Consider the following 19453-nt stretch of genomic DNA (forward strand, 5'->3'; position numbering starts at 1 on the left):
AACATGCCTAGAGTCACACAGCTAGTGTGTGTTAGGGGTGTGTGTGTGGTGTTATTTGAATTTGTCTTTCTGATTTCAAGGCAAAGTCTCTATCCATTAAGCCATGCTTTTGATTTGATACTGTCTAATTAACACTTCTTTGATCATGACCTTTTCCTATTCATTTTGGTAGTTCATTCCAAACTTGGGAAGGCAATAGTTTATCTCATATTGGGTAACTATTTCTTTTCTTTTTTTTTTTTTAAACCCTTACCTTCGGTCTTGGAGTCAATACTGTGCATTGGCTCCAAGGTAGAAGAGTGGTAAGGGTTAGGCAATGGGGGTTAAGTGACTTGCCCAGGGTCATACAGCTGGGAAGTGTCTGAGGCAAGATTTGAACCTAGGATCTCCTGTCTCTAGGCCTGGCTCTCAATCCACTGAGCTACCCAGCTGCTCCGGTAACTATTTCTTGTTGAGCTGGGTGTCAGCAAGGGGAGCAAAGCTTCTTCCTTCATTCATTCCTTTATTCATTCCCTGCACCTTCTTCCTTCCTTCCTTCCTTCCTTCCTTCCTTCCTTCCTTCCTTCCTTCCTTCCTTCCTTTCTTCCTTTCTTCCTTCCTTCCTTTCTTTCTTTCTTTCTTTCTTTCTTTCTTTCTCTCTGTCTCTCTCTCTNCTTCATTCCTTCCTTCCCCACTTCTTTCTTTCTCTCTTTTTCTTTCTTTCTTTTTCTTTCTTTCTTTCTTTCTTTCTTTCTTTCTTTCTTTCTTTCTTTCTTTCTTTCTTTCTTTCTTCATCAATACTCCATATTGGTTCCAAGGCAGACAAGTGGCAAGGTTTAGGCAATGGGGGTTAAGTGACTTGCCCAGGGTCAAATAGCTAGGAAGTGTCTGAGGTCAGATTTATTTGAACCCAGGACCTCCTGTCTTTAGGCTTGGCTTTCAATCCACTGAGCAACCCAGCTGCTTCTAGGACTAGATAACTTCTAAGGCTTCTTCCAGTTCTAGGTCTGATTCTACTATTCTATCATTATTCAATTCAGTAGATAATCATTAAGGTAGTTTGGAGGCTACAAAAACAAGTTTTTTACATCTGCTCTTCAGTGGCCTAGAGACAACCAGAGGGAGTTAATAAAAGAATCCCAGAATGAATTTCTTGTACACATCTTTGACCTGGTTTTGGCTGTTTAGTTAAAGCTATGCTAGGATTGAAAAAAACATATTATTCCCCTTGTAATTTAAATCATTTGACAATTCCCAACAAAGGTGCAGAGGCAGATAATAAGATATTTAATTGAAAAGACAGAAAGGTAGAACCAGAGGAATTCATAATGAGAAAAACAAAAGGAGATGGGATAGAAAATTAGAAGTCTTATTTTGTGCTATCAATATGTAGAATATTACTTCCTTTTTTTAGGAATAAAACATATAAAGAATTCCAGCAAGCAGACTTTTTGTTTGAGTTGAGTTTCTCATCTTGCTAATGTTTGCTGTTGGGAGAATCCTATGGGGAAACGAGTCATCCAGAATTGTGGAAAACAAAAACAAAAACAAAAACAAAAACAACTGTTTCCTTGAGGCCCAAGTCACAAATTGGCTATCTCCTAACACTGGAGCATTGTGCTCAGCAGACAGAGATGACAACTCCAAATCAGGAAAACTCCCCTTTTACGCAATCAGCTTGCTCTGGGCCCACAATGATTCCAGGAGCCTTAGCATTTTATAGGGTGAGCTTCCCACTGGCAAAAGCTAAAGAAGCTTATTATGTCCCACTGCCCACGTGATCTACTTCATCAACCAAATGGAACTGGGAGAATAAGTCCCCCTCACAAGATCCTTCAGTGTGCTCTTCAAAACGACTTGCAGATGTCCTCTTCCTCCATGGGCACACAATGAGTTTTCTTGTCTTGTGCCCTGATACAGGAAATGCATTATCCCCATCCCAACACAGGCCTTGAGAGGGGAAGCTGAACTACTGAAAGAGAACAGTGCCCCCCCCAAAATGAAGAGCATTTACAGAAGCTTTTAGGAGGAATCACTCAGGATTTATGAGCCACCCTGCTAGCTCAGGCTACAGTTGGAGCATCAGTTCATTACTAATGCTAAATGTCCATAAAAGAAGAGTGAGAGAGAGAAGAAAAAAGGGAGTGGAAATCAGTGGGAAGCCTAGTCCCAAAAATTATTAATGTTGTTCCTTCATGGCTGGCTCTGACTCTCAATGGTGGTGGGCTGAATTGCCAGTGGAATTCTCGCCCCAGCTGCTCTCTAGGCCTCCTTCACAACAAGTTTCATACCAGTAGTTTCATAGCTTTAGAACAGGAAGGGATTTTATCAGTTGTCATCTAGTCTAACCTTCATTCATTTCACAGAAGAGAAAATAGAAACCTGATATGGAGAGGTGCCTGGCCCAAGGCCATACAAATAGCAAGTTATAGAATGTAAATTCTAATCTAGGTCCTTTGACTCTAAATCCAAGATTCTCTTTTAAAAAAGAGAGATTATTGATATCTCTTATTTTTACATTATCTTTTTAAATTTGTTTTACATCATCTTCACATGCAAATTTATTTCTCCTTCTTTCCTTGCCCAGAAAATCTCTGCAACAGAAATTAAAAAGAAAGAAAAAAGTAGTTTTGCAAAATTAACCAACACATCAACTAAGTCTGACAGTGTTCCATGCTTATAGTCTCACCTCTCTAATGTATGTTATTTTCTTGGTTCTGCTTATTTCACTATACAGTTGTTCATATAAAGCTTCCCAGAGTTCTTTTCTACTAGACAACACTGCATATACATTAGGTTATTTGTGATCTCAAACTATACCAACTCATTTTGAATCTGCGTAGAAACCTCATAGTTTACATTTAGATTAGGTAGGAGGAGCATCAGGTGTGGCCAAGTCCTTTGTTCTAACCTGTGAAGTGAGGGCTAAACCTGCCTGTTAGTGACGATCTCTGTCTATATCATTAATTTTTCCATCTCCAGTGAGTTCTTGTGATATTCTTATTCAAGCCAATAATTACAAGTAGTATGCCAATAGGATGCCTGGACTATCTTGCTAAGCTTGAGTTTGCTTTACAAGGAACCTCATACTACTTAAAAACTGAATTGAAGTTCAAGAATTAAGAGGTCTTTTTCTCAGGTGCTAACCAACTCATAACTCTTGTAAGTCCTCTATTTTGTACCTCAACTAGATCACCAATGAGAAAGCTTGGAGCTCATGTTAAATGGACAGTAATAGAGAAATATGTGATCTCAAGACATCTTAAATGTCTCTGGAGAAATAGCAAAGTAAAATTAATTGAGTTCTAGATTTCAAGTCAAGGTGACTGGGTTTCAAATCCTGCCTTTGACACTTGGTAGCTATGATCCTGATCAAATTATTCACCTCTCTATGCCTCAGTTTCCTCATTTACAAAATGGAGATGATAAGAATTTCTTTTTTTTTTTAAATCCTTACCTTCCATCTTGGAGTAAGGGTAGGCAATGGGGGTCAAGTGACTTGCCCAGGGTCACCCAGCTGGGAAGTGGCTGAGGCCGGATTTGAACCTAGGACCTCCCGTCTCTAGGCCTGGCTCTCAATCCACTGAGCTACGCAGCGGCCCCCAATGATAAGAATTTCTGCACTATCTACTTCACAGAGTTGTTGTGAGGATCAGATAAAAGAATGTATTCAAAAAGCTACATAAATATCAGTTTTTAATAAATGTAGGTATGTAGGATATATAAATAATAAATAAAATAATACTGTAATGTTCTCATTAAAGTTTTGTCTTCTTGTACTGAACTCTCTTCAGCACATTTCCTTCCCTTAATCATTTGTATAATAAAAGCTAGTCTGATTGGCCTTCCAATGAGTAGAACTCAACTAAATTCCACTTACACAACATAGCTGTGGTACAATAATAGCTGATATTCTTTTGAAGTGCAACTCAAATGTTACCTGCTTCCTTGATATTTTCTATTAGCAATTGTCATTCTTCCTCTTTTCCCCTGGCCACCCTGACCTCATGTAATATTTTGTTTTATGCCTCTAATGCCCTTATTCTTCAGTACTCCAAGGGTATAGGATTTGTGGGTCACATTATATCTTATGATCTCATCCTGGTGGCTACTCCCTCCAGCAATGCAGATTCCTAACCATATGGTATGACTTTTCTGTTTTTCCACATCATCACAGGAAGTCCACCTAAAATGCTGAAAGTCTTCCCCATTTTCTCTCAGTATTACAAGAATACCAGTTGAGCTCTACTAACCATTGGTTATCTCTTGTGCTTGCTCTATGACCATATAATAAATATTGTTTATGTATTCTTTATAAGTTTTGAACTATCCTTATCCCAATTCCCACTCTCACTGATGAGTCAGGTATCCAGGTAAGTCTGCATCTTTCCCTCCGAGTTCTAAGAGTATCTTCGAAGGGGTAGGATTGTAATTTTCTCTAATGCCATTGACTTAAGTCCCCATTCTGGTATTTCTCCTTCTCATGCTGGCAATTTCTATCTTGACAGACTTCTCCTCTGTTTGATGAGTTCATCATTGGAATCCCCATTTGAGGAAGTCACCAGACCAGCCATGTCCCTAAACCCAGCTCAGCCCATGACTTCCCTGATTACTTCTCTACCTCTGCCTCATTGACTTTCTCACGGCAGCACTATTACCTCCATTGCCTTCTGCTCTAATTAGTGAGTTCATCTCTGAAACCTCCATCTGTGGAAATATCATCTCTACCTGACTCATTTCAAATTTGGTTCAGTCTTTGACTATTCAGACTAGTTTCCCAGCCCCAGCTTTTCATTTCCCTTTTACTGCTGTTCTCTTCCATTAGAATTTGTCAACTACTTCGAGGGCAGGAACTTTCTTTTTGCTTATATTTGTATCCTGGCACAGAAAACAGTGTCTGTCACTTAGTAAGTGTAACTAAATGTTAATTATTAGTAAATGCTCTGTGTATCTATGTATCTATCTATCTAAGCCCCTGGTGGGAAGAGTTAGCACATAACTTAAAGTATTTACTAGGAAGCCTTCAGCTCACGAGTTCACTTTGTTTTTCAAACCCTTACCTTCCTAATACTAAAGGTTAGACAGTTGGGGTTAAGTGATTTACCCAGTCATACGGCTAGAAAGTGTCTGAGGCCAGATTTAAAACCAGGTTCTCTTGACTCCAGACCTGGCACTTTATCCACTAAGCCCCTCAGCCTCAGTTTCTTCAACTCTGAGTTGGAATAGTTCCATGACCTTGCTCACAAGGTTGTTCCAAGGATCAAAAGAAAGAATGTAAGTAAAGCACAAATCGAAACCTTCATTAAGCATCTACTGTATGTAAAGCACTACATGTAGTAGCTAATAGGGGAAACAGAAAATTTAGAGACAATTCTCCCTACCCTCACGGAGTTCAAAATCTACACTAGACTGTAGGCTCCAATTTTTTTTTCAAGAGGCCAAATTTTCAAACTCAGCATCTATAAAACGTTTTATATTTACTCCTTCTATCTAGTGTTGCTAGAAAATAGCATTTTTTCCTAAAGAAATGTCTCCCCCACCCCAGAAGCAAAGGAACCAGTGGAAAGAAAAAGAGGGCTGGCCCCTGACACTCCTGGCACTAGGATGGAACTAAAGAGCTCCCATGGCTTTTCCCAGCCCTCTCACCAAAACAAATCCCACTGATTAGCTTGATAGAAAACAGCTAGATGAAAGTTTCTAAGTAGGAAGTCTCACACACTGGCCTCCCCTAATGCTAGCCAGATGGCCAAACAATGCTTTCAAGCCTCATCTTCATTTCTTATTAATGTTCTGGAAACAATGTCATTAACTACAATTACAGAGTGGGGTAACTTGCCTTTACCTCACATCATGTTGGTGTGGAAGCAAAAAGTTTTTCTAGTTGCCTTTTTAAAAAAGCTCCAACTCCTTATAGTATCTCCTATAAACGAAACACCAAACTTACAAGATAGGAAATATTAAATAAGAAAACCGCATTCAAAGTACTCCAAAGCATAATGGGTTGTTGGCTAGGTCCAAGTCACCATCAAAGGCCATAATGGGTTTTGGCAGCCCTACATTCTGGACGGGGAACTTAGGAAACCCCACATATCCATATCAACAGAGAGAGTTTTAGCCCCCAGTTCCTGCAGATCACTCTTTTGCTGCTTTCTAGCTAGGTCATTCATATATTTTGCTGACTGGCACAGCTTCAAACATTACTCACACCCTATGGAGCTGAGTGAAAAAATACATTTGATCTCTCTGAACTTCTCCAGCATCATCAGCTCAGTGTGTGTGTGCATGCGTTTCTCCCCCAAAATGTGAATGTTTGCAGTAAAGAAAAGGAACATCATTGCTTTCCATTTCGTGGCTGTGCAGCACCTTTCTCACTCAGGGATTTTGACTGCTCTTTAGGAAAAGGTGATCTGTTCCTGATGGGCAGGACTATAATTTATTGATTTAATATGCTCATTTTGTGATGCCACTTAATGATTTTTTTTCTCTTTTCTGATTTCCTATCCCCCGATTTATGCTTTCATAATGATTTATAGGGCTTTTGAATACTATCATTTTCAAGGATGTGTTAGTGGAGTAGGAAATGGGGGGGGGGATGCCCCTGGATTTATCAAAATGACCTGGCTGACCTATAGAGGAAACATTATATAATGTATGGAGTACTTGATTTGGAGTCAGATATATTTGAGTTCAAATTCTTTCTCCAACATCTGCTAGCTATGGTACCTTGGGCCAGTCACCTAAGTCTTTCAGGTTCCTGGTATATAAAATAGAGATCTATTTTTACATCCATAGGATAGTTGTGAGACTCAAGTGAGATAATGTATATAAAAAACTTTAACTCAATAAATGTCAGTTTTTATCCTCATATCATCTATGGTTCCTTAGGACTTCTAATCTCTACTTCCTTTGAAATTTTGAAATTTCATTTTCCCCCAATCACATGTAAAAATTTTTTTAACATTCATTGTGATGAGATGTTTCATATTCTCTCTATTTCATTCTTTTGATTTTGCTTTATTATTCTTCGCTCCTCTCCTATTGCTGCAGCCTGGGATAGAGCAGATGTCTAATCATGTTCCTTGGGCCTCCAAAGTCCCATGTTTGTTAGCAGTGAGGTTTGATGAGTTCCTGCATTTAGGGCCTGGCACCCATAGACTCTGTGGTGTCCTCTCCTTCAGTCCCCAGCTGTGGGCTAGCAGAGGTCTCTGAAGTCAAGACTGTAGCAGACACCACTGTTACAAGGGCCCACCAAGTGTGAATTCCAGAATTCTAGTGGTATCCTCAGGTTTTCAAGCTTAGAGGCTTAGCAAAGAAAGTGAGGTTACTGGTTATTGATTCCACTGTGTTTGCTCAATTCCTGCCCTCAGGGTCAGTGGTGGTGGGACTGAGGCCAGTCAGAAATCTGCCTCCCTAGTTGTCCCTAGTTAATTCAGCTTCACTCCTGATTCCTCTCTGTTTTTGTTGCTTTTAGCATTGATTTTGTGGAGTTTTGGGGGGTTGGTTGTGGTGGGTATTAGGAGGGCAAGAAAATCTTCATGCCCTACTCCATTACTATTATCAATTTATTAAGCAATGCATTCCAATTGCATAACAAATTGAGGCCAGTCTCCTTAGCTGGCACAGAATTCTAAATACAGAGGAGGAAACATTTTTATGGATTAAACACAAAAAAATTAATGAGATATAAGCTGCATATATATCAGGTAATCTGATTTCTAATTAGAGGGAAAATTAGGGACTTTCTGAGTTGGCAGGGGGATGAGTGAGTTAATTTCCAGTTCCAGTTGATTAATGGGTTCATCATTCTCTTACTAAAGCTCACCCATAGGTGGAATGATTTGAAGAAATCCCAAAACATTCCCACTTCTGTTAATTGCTATAGTGCCAGACATTTCCATTGTTCCTTGGGGTTGGGGTCTCAGAAGTTCTTGATAACTTCCTCTCAAAATAAAAAAGTGAGGAGGAGCAACATAAATGAAATTAATGCCATAATAAAGGAGATAACATATTTGATCTATGAGTTAAGAAGACCTTTAGTAACAGAAAAGATGATAAGAAGATGGCCAAGGAAAAGCATAATTTGCTCTGAGAGTGACTGTATATAATAGATTGTGAACAAACAATGTGGCATAGCCCTAAGATGAGAGTTCTAGAGCTAACTGCCTTCAGTCCTCCAGGAATGATCTCTGGAGGTCCAGTTTGGAGACTGCAGGAACAAGAAGGAAGATGGCAAGAATTTACCAGGGTTAAGCATGATTGGGTCAGGATGAGTCAAATATTTATAAAAATAACAACATGAAAGTGAATGTAGCTTTTGTGCCCATGTTTGCTGCAAAGGATTAAGAGGAGGAGAACACTATAAAGAACTCAATAAGACTCTTCAGACTAAATCAAAAATATAATTTGATACTAAGTGATTTCAACACAAATGTGAAGATAATGAGAGATGAACTGGAAAATGTGGATTAGGAATAAGGAATGTGAGAGGCCAAAGATTTATAGACTATATAGAAGCCTCATGCCTATATAGCATGAATACTTTAAAAAGATGAATTAGAAAGTGCTGGACTTAGTAAACAGGAAATTATATGACAAAAAAGGGAAACTGATTACATTTTAACAGACAAGAAATTACACATTCCTTATTTGGGAACCATTCTAAATCAGTTCATACTAGGCAATCAAACTACCAATGTCTTAGAGCAGAGGTCAAAATAACTACAAAGCTGGAAGAATAAAAATAAGTGAAATAAATGATATGCATTCAAAAGAACTCAATCTTGACCTATTTAAACAAGTTAATGATTACAAAAATAGGATAAAGGTAGTAGAAAGGACATAGTGAATGATCATAATAATTTCAACTAGAAGTTTAATGTATATAAATGAATTACAATGAGATCAAAGGAATCTTAAAGGCTTCAAACATTTCATTTATTTGCCATTGGAGAGCTTTGGTAGCAAAGGACATTACTAGTTTGTGATATAATCTTGTTTAGAAAATCTTGTATGTAGAATAGTGGTAGATCATAGGCATTATCATTTCATAAAAGAAAAGCGATGAAATTTAAAATGAATTTAAAGCAAATTTTGTGAGAGTAAAGAAAGTCATCCTAAAGGCATTTAAAGAAGAAATTGGAAGAAAGAACAGAAGAAAGATTGGAAAGATTTTAAAAGATATTTATAGAAAAAATTTTTCATCATAAAGTAGAGCCATCACACTTTGACTCTAATATCATAGAACATGTTTGTGGAGGAAACAGAAACTTCACTAAAGAAAATTAGAAAATAACTGAATTAGATCATGTACAGAGAAGAAATCTATCATTTATTTGGTAAACAGAGGCAGATATTGGGTTAATCACCAGGGATACAAAGAAAGATAAGATAGTCCTCACATGAAAGACAATCTGATGGAAGAGACAACATGCAAATAACCAGGTACAAATATGTTGGATACATGCTAAATTGGAAACAATCAACAGAGAGAATGCACTAACATTAAGGAAGATTGAGAAAGGTTCCCTGTAGAAAGGGAGAATTCAGCTGGGACTTGAAGGAAACCAGGGATGCCAAGGGGAAGGGATGAGGGGGGTGGATATTCCAGGCATAGAGAAGAGTTAGTGAAAACAGTCATAGTCAGGCAACAGAGTACTATATCTTGTATGAGAAATAGCCAGGTAACCAAGATCAAGATAAAACATGGTGTGGTAGGGCTGGTGAGGAGACCTAGGAGCGGGGTATAAATTATGAGAAGAATGGAAAGGTTAGGGATTCAGATTATGAAGGGCTTTGAATGCCAAACAGAAGATTTTGTATTTGGTCCTGGAGGTGATAGGAAGCCAATAGAGTTTATTGAGTGGGAAACTGCAGGTAGAGGGTGGTGGAAGAAGTTAGGAGTGGGGCAAAATTTCACTTTGGGAAGATCACTTTAGTAGCTGAATGGAGTATGTCCTTGAGTGGAAAAAAACCCAAGAAAGGAAGACCAACCAGACAATCATCAGCATAGAGATAATTGAACTGAATCTATGGAAATTGATGAGCTTAACAAATGAAATAGTATATAGAAGGAGAAGAAAAGATGGCTCAGGACAGAGTCCTAAGGGGACACTATTAGCAGTGACATAGATGAAGATCCCAAAGGAACCTGAAGTGTGTAGTTAAATAGGTAGGAAAAGAACCAGGAAAGAGTAATATCACACCAACTTAGAGAGAAAAGAGTGTTAAGGAGGAGAAGGTAATCAACCATGTCAAAGGCTGAAGAAAGATCTAGAACCATGAGTGTTGTGGAAGAATAGCTTCCTGATTCTAGAGGACTTCCCACCTAAAGAATTGCCAGATCTCAGAAAACTGTTAGAAAATAAAGAGATTTATCAGGAAGGAACGTTGAGTGACTGGGAGGCAAGATGGATGTTGCCTCCCCAGGGATAGGAGAATCTAGTTTAGATACTTTTACAGGCAAAGCTGGCTATGTGAATGTGACATACAAAGAAAAATGGGGAGAAGGCTGGGGGGGGGGACAGTGCCTGACATTGGGAATGTCGTCTATCAGTGAGATATGCAGATTTCAAAAGTATGAAACATGCATGCCATCTTTGCCCATTTATCAGTGTTTATCAGGGATGGTCTTTTCCTGGCCACACCATATTCCTAAGTTCAGAAGCTCAGAGGAGTCCTTGAGGGTATCCCCTAAAATTTCTAGGTTTCCTATGTCTCACTACAGGGTCAAGGATGGAGGAGTGTTTTTTTCTGGTTTGGGAACTTTCTAGTGACTTGGGGTCTGCACTCCATGAAGATTAAGAAAATACTAGAGAATATTAGATTAACAATTAAAAGATTGTCTTAATTTTGAAGAGAGCAATTTCAATTGAATAATGAGGTTGGAAGACAAACTACAAGGAGTTAAGAGAAAGTAAGGAGAGAGAGAGAAAAGACATCTATTGTAGATGGTCTCAAAAAGTTTAGCTCCAGAGGGAAACTAGGAGTTTCAGTGGATTGTGAGCCAGACTCAGAGATGGAAGGCCCTGGGTTCAAATATGACCTTAGACACTTCCCAGGTATAAGACCCAGAGCAAGTCACTTAACCCCCATTGCCTAACCCTTACCACTTTTTTGCCTTGGAACCAAAACACAATATTGATTCTAAGATGGAAGATAAAGGTGTTTTTTTAATGAGAGATTAGCTACAAAAGTGGGTAGAGATATGGCACAGTAGCTATTGGAGGCTAGATGAATTAAGTGAGAGTTGGTTTTTTTGTTTTGTTTTGTTTTGTTGTATTTTTTTTAGGAGAGATGTATATGTTTGTAGGCAGTAGGGAAGCAGCCAGTAGAAAGGGAAATGCTGAAAATAAGTAAGAGACTGGGAATGATAGAAGGGGCAATCTGCTGAAGAGGATGCGATCATAGGGGATCACTTGTACAAGTAGAAGAGTTTGCCTTGGCAAGGAGAAGGGCTACCTAATTATGTGACAGGAAAAGAAGATAATGGCACAAGTAATCTGGGTGGTGTGAGATAAGGGGTAAGGAAGAAGAGATTTCCCTGAAAATGGCCTCTTTTGAAAAAATTTATTTTTTGACATTCATTTTTTAAAATTGTGAGTTCCAAATTCCCTCTCTTCTATCCATCCCCAACTCATTGAGAAGGCAAACAAAATAATGTCAAGTAAACATGTGAAGTCATACAAAACATATTTCCATATTAGCCATGATAAAAAGAAAGAAAAAAATAAGAAAGATGGATTGAAAAAAATATACTTTAATCTGCATTTAGAGTTCATCAGATCTCCCTCTCTGATGATGCATAACATTTTCCATTATGAATCCTCTGGAATTGTCTTGGATCATTGTATTATGAGAGTAATAAAATCTCTCATGGTTGATCATTGTTATAAAATTGCTATTATTATGTATAGTGTTCTTCTGGTTCTGCTCAATTCACTTTGCATTACTTCATATAAGCCTTCCCATGTTTTTCTGAAGCCATCCTGCTCATCATTTTTTAGAGCACAATAGTATTCTATCTCAATTATATACCACAACTTGTTTAGCCATCCCCCAATTGATAGGCATTTCCATAATTTCCAATTCTTTGCCACCATAAAAAGATGTGCTATAAATATTTTTGCACATATAAGTCCTTTTCTCTTTTATTTGATCTCCTTGGAATATAGACCTAATAGTGATATTGTTGGATTAAAAGGTACATACAATTTTCTAGCCCTTTGGCCATAGTTCCAAATTGTTCTCCAAAACTATTGGACCAATTCACAACTCCACCAATAGTTCATTAGTATACCTAATTTTCTACATCCCCTCCAGCAGTTTCCATTTTCCCTTTCTGTCATGTTAGTCAATCTCCTGTGGGAGATGGTATCTCAGAGTTATTTTAATTTGTATTTCGCTAATAAGTAATTATTAGAGCATTTTTATGTGACTATCAATTCTTTTGATTTTTCTTCTAAAAACTGTTTATATCATTTGATCATTTATCAATTGAGGAATGATTCTTATTTTTATAGATTTTCCTCAGTTCTTTATATATTGAGAAATGAGGCCTTTATCAGAGAAAGTTGCTGCAAAATTTTTGCCCCATTTTCCTGCTTTCTTTCTTATTTTGGCTACATTGATTTTGTTTCTGCAAATCTTTTTTCATTTCATGTAATGAAAACTATCTATTTTATTTCCTGTGATCCTGTCTATCTCATTTGGTCATAAATTTTTCCTTTATCCATACATCTGAGAGAGAAATTTTTTTCATTTTTTTATGATTTACTTATGATGTCACCCTTTATATCTAATTCATGTACCCATTTTGACCTAATCTTGGTGGCTCCATTTTTTTTCAGTAAAATAAGAGGCAAAATGCTTAGCTTAAAAGGTGAGAGGAGGAAGAGGCATGGGAGGTCTGAGGTGGGATGGAAAGATTTGGAAGAGCTGCTGTGGTGAGTAGGTTAGTTAACCTAATTACAGAGAGCCTAGAAACAGAGAGTAAGGTTTGGGGGAATTATTTCACCAGGGTATACAAGTAGAAGTCTATACAAATGAGAAAGAGTGCAGCAAACAACATTTAAACCTTACTTTCATCTGAACCAGTCAGAGAAAAAGAGTACATACATATAGTTAGGTGCAGAAATACAATAGAATGGAAAGGAGAGAAGGGAGCTTGAAGAGGGGTAATAAGAGGAAGTATAGATTTAGGGCATAACAAAATCCAACCACAGAGGATAGATCTTAAAGAGGGATTTAAAAGGAAAGAAAGCAAAGCATAAGAACCTGTGTTTTGGTCTCTGGGCAGAGAAAAAGAAGAGGGACAGGGAACGGAATCAGCCTGGACCAACCTAGACCACTAGTGCTCAGCATACTCCTCTCACCCTCTTATTTATAAAAAGGTAATGAGAAACTCTGATGAACACAATTACAACCATTCCAAAGGACTTATGATGAAATATACTATCCACTCCCTGACAGAGAATCAGATCAACACATTTTTTGGATGTAGACAATGAAGGAATTTATGTTGCTTAGCTGTGAATATTGTTACAGATGTTTTGATTTTCTTTCTTTTTCAAGAAAAAAGGGAAGGAAGATGAGTAGGAGAGGTAAATTTTCATCATTTGAAAAAATAATAAAATTCAAAAAATACTTTTTAGAAGAGCATGTAGGTGGAATGAAACTAAGACTGGAAAAGAAACAGTTAACTAGGAGAACAAATTATTTGTAGGAAATTTCCCTAAAATGGTTTCATTTGCAAAATATGTAAGGAACAGGTTCAAATTTATAAGAATAAGCCATTCCTCAACTTCTAAATAGTCAAAGAAATGTGACAAAGCAATTTTCAAAGGAAGAAATTAAAGCTAGCAATAGCATATGAAAAAATGTTCCAAATCACTAATAATTGAAGAATTACAAATTAAAGCAAATCATACCCCATAAACTATAGACTGGCAAAAATGACCCCCCAAAACAGAAATGACAAATATTGGATATGCTGGGGGGGAACAAGTACATTAATGTGCTATTGGTAGAGCTGTGAATTGGTCCAGCTTTTCTAGAGAGCATTTTGGAATTATGCCCCAAAAGTTTCCAAACTGTGTATCCTTTAACATAATGTCTATGACTAGCCTTATACCCCAAAGAGATCAAATAAAAAGGAGAGGGATTTATAAGAATAAAAATATGTATACCAGCTCTTTTTGTAGTGGCAAAAAAATGGAAAGAAAGTTCTCATTGATGACCAAATTATATGTATGTAATGAAATAGCACTGTGTCATAAGAAATGATGAACAGAACTGTTCCAGAAAGTCCTGGGAAGACGTGTGTGAACTGATTCAGAGTGAAGAGAACTAAGAGAACAGTTAATATAATAATAACATTATGAAGACAAAACTTTGAAAGACTTAAGAATCCTAATAAATGCAATGATCCAGAGTGCCAGTGATGAAATAATGCTATTTCTTTCTCTCTCTCTCTTTTTTAAACCTTACCTTCCATCTTAAAATCAATACTAAGTATTGGTTCCAAGGCAGAAGAGTGGTAAAGATTGGGCAGTGGTGGGGTTCAATGACTTGCCCAGAGTCACACAGCTAGAAAGTATACAGATTTGAACCCAGGACCTTCCATCTCTGAACCTGGCTCTCAATCCACTGAGCCATCTTGCTGCCTCCCTGCTACTTACTTATTGACAGATTAAATAGAATCGAGCCACAGAATGAAATATATATATGTGGAGATTTGTTTTGCTAAACTCTGCGTATTTCTTATAATATTTTTTTTCCTTTTATTAAGTGGGGGTGGTAAGGAGAGCAGCCCCCATGCTTCATTAGTGACCTTGAATGTCAAAAGAAAAGGAGGAAGGCCCCCAGCAGATTGGGTGACCTCTTGTGGTGAACTTACTGTAAAATATGCACAAGGATCACACACGGTGGACAAATATAAATAGGATGCAGTTGGAAAGATTGTCCACAACAGTGAGTTCACGTATTTAAGTATTTAAGTGTATCTCTCTGGGAATCTTTGCTTTGTGGTCTTAAGCATCAGTCTTAAGGATAGCTTACCCTTAGCTGGGGAATGATGATCTGCCATAAGGTCAGGAATAGCTTTATTTATTTATTTATTCGTCTGTTCGTTTCTTCATCCATTTATTTATTTAGTTTATTTGTCCATTAATTAATTAATTAATTTGATTAAGGGTATTTTTCCATAGTTACATGATTCATGTTCTTTCCCTCCCCACCCCATCCTATAGCCAACGAGCAATTTCACTGGGTTTTACATGTGTAAATGTGATCAAGACCTATTTCCATATTATTAACATTTGCATTAGGATGATTGTTTAGAGTCTACATCTCCAATCATATCCCCATCAAACAATGTGATCAAGCAGTTGTTTTTCTTCTGTGTTTCTACTCCCACAGTTTTTCCTCTGGATGTGGATAGTTTTCTTTCTCATAAATCCCTCAGAATTGTCCTGGATCCTTGCATTGCTGCTAGTACAGAAGTCCATTACATTCGATTGTACCACAGTGTATAAGTATTGTGTGTATAAGGTTCTCCTGGTTCTGCTCCTTTTGTTCTGCATCAATTCCTGGGGGTTGTTTCAGTTCACATGGAATTCCTCCAGTTCATTATTCCTTTTAGCACAATAGAGGAATAGATTCTTAGGTTCATAAATCTAGAGCTAGAAGGGGCCTCAGAAGCTAGCCAGTACAAGTCCTTTATTTTATTTTTGAGGAAATTGAAGGTTAGGATGGTTGTGATTTGCCCAAGGTTACATAGGTAATAAATATAAGAAATGGGATTTGAATTCAGGTCTTCTGACTCCAAAGTCATTGATTGTTCCTGCTAATGTCCACGATTCATTCTGCTTTTTAAATTAAAATTTTTTTTCAGTTACATGTAGAAATACTTTTTGACAATTGTTTTTTTTGACATTTTGTGATTTCAGATTCTCTCCTTCCCTCCCTTCCTCAGTAAATAGTCTGATGATATAGGTCAGTGATTCCCAAAGTGGGCACTACCGCCCCCTGGTGGGCGCTGCAGCGATCCAGGGAGGTGGTGATGGCCACAGGTGCATTTATCTTTCCTATTAATTGCTATTAAAAAAAATTTAATTTCCAGGGGGCTAAGTAATATTTTTTCTGGAAAGGGGGCAGTAGGCCAAAAAAGTTTGGGAACCACTGATTATAGATTATACCAATGCTTCTATGCAATATGTATTTCCATATTCCCCATATCATGACTGAAGACATATTACACATACAATAAAAAACTCATGAAGTAAATACAGTGAAGGATGGCATGTTTTGATCTATAATCAGATTCTAGCAGTTCCCTCTTTAGCTATGGATAGCATTTTTTTACCATGAATCCCTTGGAATTGTCTTGGAGACTTGCTTGGCTGATAATATTTAGTCCTTCACAGTTGATCATCATATAATATTTCTGTTATGATATATACACTATTCTGGTTCTGTTCACTTCACTTTGTATCAGTCATATAAGTCTTTCCAGGTTTTTCTGAACTCATCCTGTTCATCATTCCTCATGGCACCATGATTCATCCTTGATCATAGTTTCTGAATCTTCCTTACTTTCTCAGTGATACCTGTGTGATGAGTAAAACAACACCCTAAATAAATAAAATTCTAGATTTTAAAATTAAAATTAATAATAAAAATTTTAAATTTAAATTTAAAAATATAAAAAAATTTTTAAAGCATCATCTGATAATATACTCCTCGTAAATGAATTTTCCAGATAACTGAAGCATAGGCATTTAAATACTGACTTTTTTTAAAATTGCTTCCTAGACAGTACATAATTAAAAATTCTTGTTTCTGGTGACTTAGCATTATCATGTACTTTGGTTACTATGTAGTTCTAGAATGATTTCAAGGCTTTTGGGATGTTTGCTCTCACGCTGAATGGCCCCAGATACTTATAACAGCTTTGTGAGTGCCTAGTCTGAGTTTGTCACCTTTTTTGTCCCTTTCTTTACTGTTAGGTGTCACATCTTGCTACTGTCAATGTTGCCTACTTCTAATTATGCCAACTTTCTAATTTGTTGCTTTTAATCTACTACCAACTGAGAAATCAGATAATTAAGGTTGTTAGAATGTTTTTTAAAGTGAGAAGAAATGGGTACTAGAATTTCATGGAATAAAAATAGATTTTTTTAAAAAGTTGGAGAACAATATCAAGATTATCTAGTCTTACCTTCTCATTTTATAATGAGGAAACAGATTTGTTGAGTTTGCCAATAACTAAAAAAATATGTGAAGCCTAGTACATAAATTATCTGACTGCTATTTGGACTACGTGAGGCCTTTTAAATTTCCTCTTCTTGACTATGTTCCAAAAATTTGAGAATGTTAAACTCTAGACAAGAAGGAGGTGTTGCTGAAGAGGAATAACACTAAAAATGCACATATAAGACATACACATACAAATATATAGGTTATAGATAATAGCTAGATATAGATATATAACTAGTTCAATATAAGTTCATGAAGTTATATATTATATATATATCACTACATATCAATTACATATTCAGAAGTATATAAATTATATAATACAAAATCTCCCTAAGCTATATTTTTATGTATTTATGGACATATGTAAATATATGTACATATTAGACATGATTTCATAGGTGGAGAAAACTCTAAAAACTCCCACTACATCCCTCATCCACTGATGTAGATCAGCAATTCTTTTTTAACTTCCAGTCTTAGAGTTGCCTGAGGCACTGAGAGATTAAGTTGCCTCCTTATGTCCATATAATTAGTATGTGTCATAGGTACCACTTGATCACTGGTCTTCCTGACTCTAAGGCCAACCCTCAATCCAGCATTACATGGTGAGTTTTATACACTAGGATATTAAATTAGTTAATTGTGATTTTTTTCAGATTAGCTAACCATCTAATTCCAAAAGGAGATGGGACACAGATAATTTTAGATATACAGATAACTCTGAAAGAGTTAGGGAATTTGATTTGACTGTCTTAGCCAGTACTTTGTCACAGAAGCTGGTTGCTTCTTAATAATATGTACTCTAGGGGACAGTTGATTTTTAGTCTTAATTTTAGTAAACATAGAAACAAGATAAGTCAGCGATTAGGAGGGGATAATTCCAGGAAAGGCCTGTAGCTTTTGGTACTGTCTGGATCCAAGATAGAGCACGTCTAGAAGGGAACTAGGGCTTCCAGGGACTGGCAGAAGGGCAGTAGACATTTGGGAGGGGAAATATCAGGAGCAGAAAGGGGCCACATACAGGGAGTTGTCCATGGAGGAAAGGAAGATGAAAAACAGATGAAAAACTTCTGAACAAACTTCTGAACAGTTTTGCTTTGGGGCTACCCCTATCCATGGTTGTGTTACAGCAAGCAACATTTCTGGGATGGTTACCAGTTGAGTTCTAGAAGTTCATCATTGGTGAACATCCAAGATCACAGAGTAGGCTTTGCATACTATCCTAATTTTAAAATGAAGTGGAAGTTCTCCAGCAACAGTGAAACAAGAAAAGCAAAAGTCATGTTCTACTTCCCCCTTATCCTTTTTGCTAATATGAAATATCTCTGGCAATTTTTAACTTAGAGATGTAAAATTCTTGTTTTGTTTTCAATTCCTATGTTGAGTGAAAATTTTGGATATGAGAAACTACCATTCTGAACCCTTTTCAGATACCTTTCCGCTCTCTTGAAGTTTCCCAGTAACTGAACTTCACAGATAGCAGCAGATTGGAAAATGAAGACAGTTAATCCCTAAACACGAGAAGCATTTGGCCTGTATCCCGGATTAATACGGGATGCCATAGCTTGGTCAGGTCTCAGTCTCTTGAGAACATGCTCATACAGTGCTCTGAAAAATGCAGTGAGGGAACCCAGTTTAATTGCCGAGCCGTGGTAAATGCGCCAGCAAGAAGCTTTCAGTCATGGTCAACACCTAGAAGGCCAAATAGGTAGCTACAGCCCAGCTGCTGCTCAGTGCCCGGGAAGCTTCTAGCACAGTTGAGAGGCTGCCTTTTAATAAGCAGACCTTTTGATAAAACTGATTATGTTTTCTCCCCTGCTGGAGCCTTTGAGCAAGAGCCAACTTTTCCATGTAACAAAAGAGGATGGGAAAAAAAAAATCCAAACATGGGTTTCATTATAAAGCCAGGGGGGGTGAGAGAAGTATATTTATTCTGTAAGATAACACACACCTGCTCTGGGCTTGGGAGGCTCATTTTCATCTGTTGCCATGGCAAACTCGTTACACTTCAAGGCCATGTGGCTTTGTTTCCTTTCCCGAAACCTGGTCCTTGTCCTACCTTTTCTAACACAATGACATGGAAGCTGGCGAGAGCATAATTGATTCCTCCTTTTCTCCATTAACATTTCACGTTTCCTCTGCAAAGGACCATGCCTCGCTTTTCCTTTGAACCATGGGTAATGAGGGCCCAGTGCTGTCTTGTATAGCCACCATCATT

General features: G+C 37.4%; 1 pseudogene; it reads right to left on the reverse strand.

Annotated features, from left to right (window-relative positions):
- LOC123246565 overlaps positions 1-19253 on the reverse strand; it is an 87641-nt pseudogene extending 68388 nt beyond the window's left edge.
- Positions 19254-19453: the final 200 nt, after the last annotated feature.

The sequence above is a fragment of the Gracilinanus agilis genome, chromosome 4, assembly GCF_016433145.1.
Source record: "Gracilinanus agilis isolate LMUSP501 chromosome 4, AgileGrace, whole genome shotgun sequence".
NCBI lineage: Eukaryota > Metazoa > Chordata > Mammalia > Didelphimorphia > Didelphidae > Gracilinanus > Gracilinanus agilis.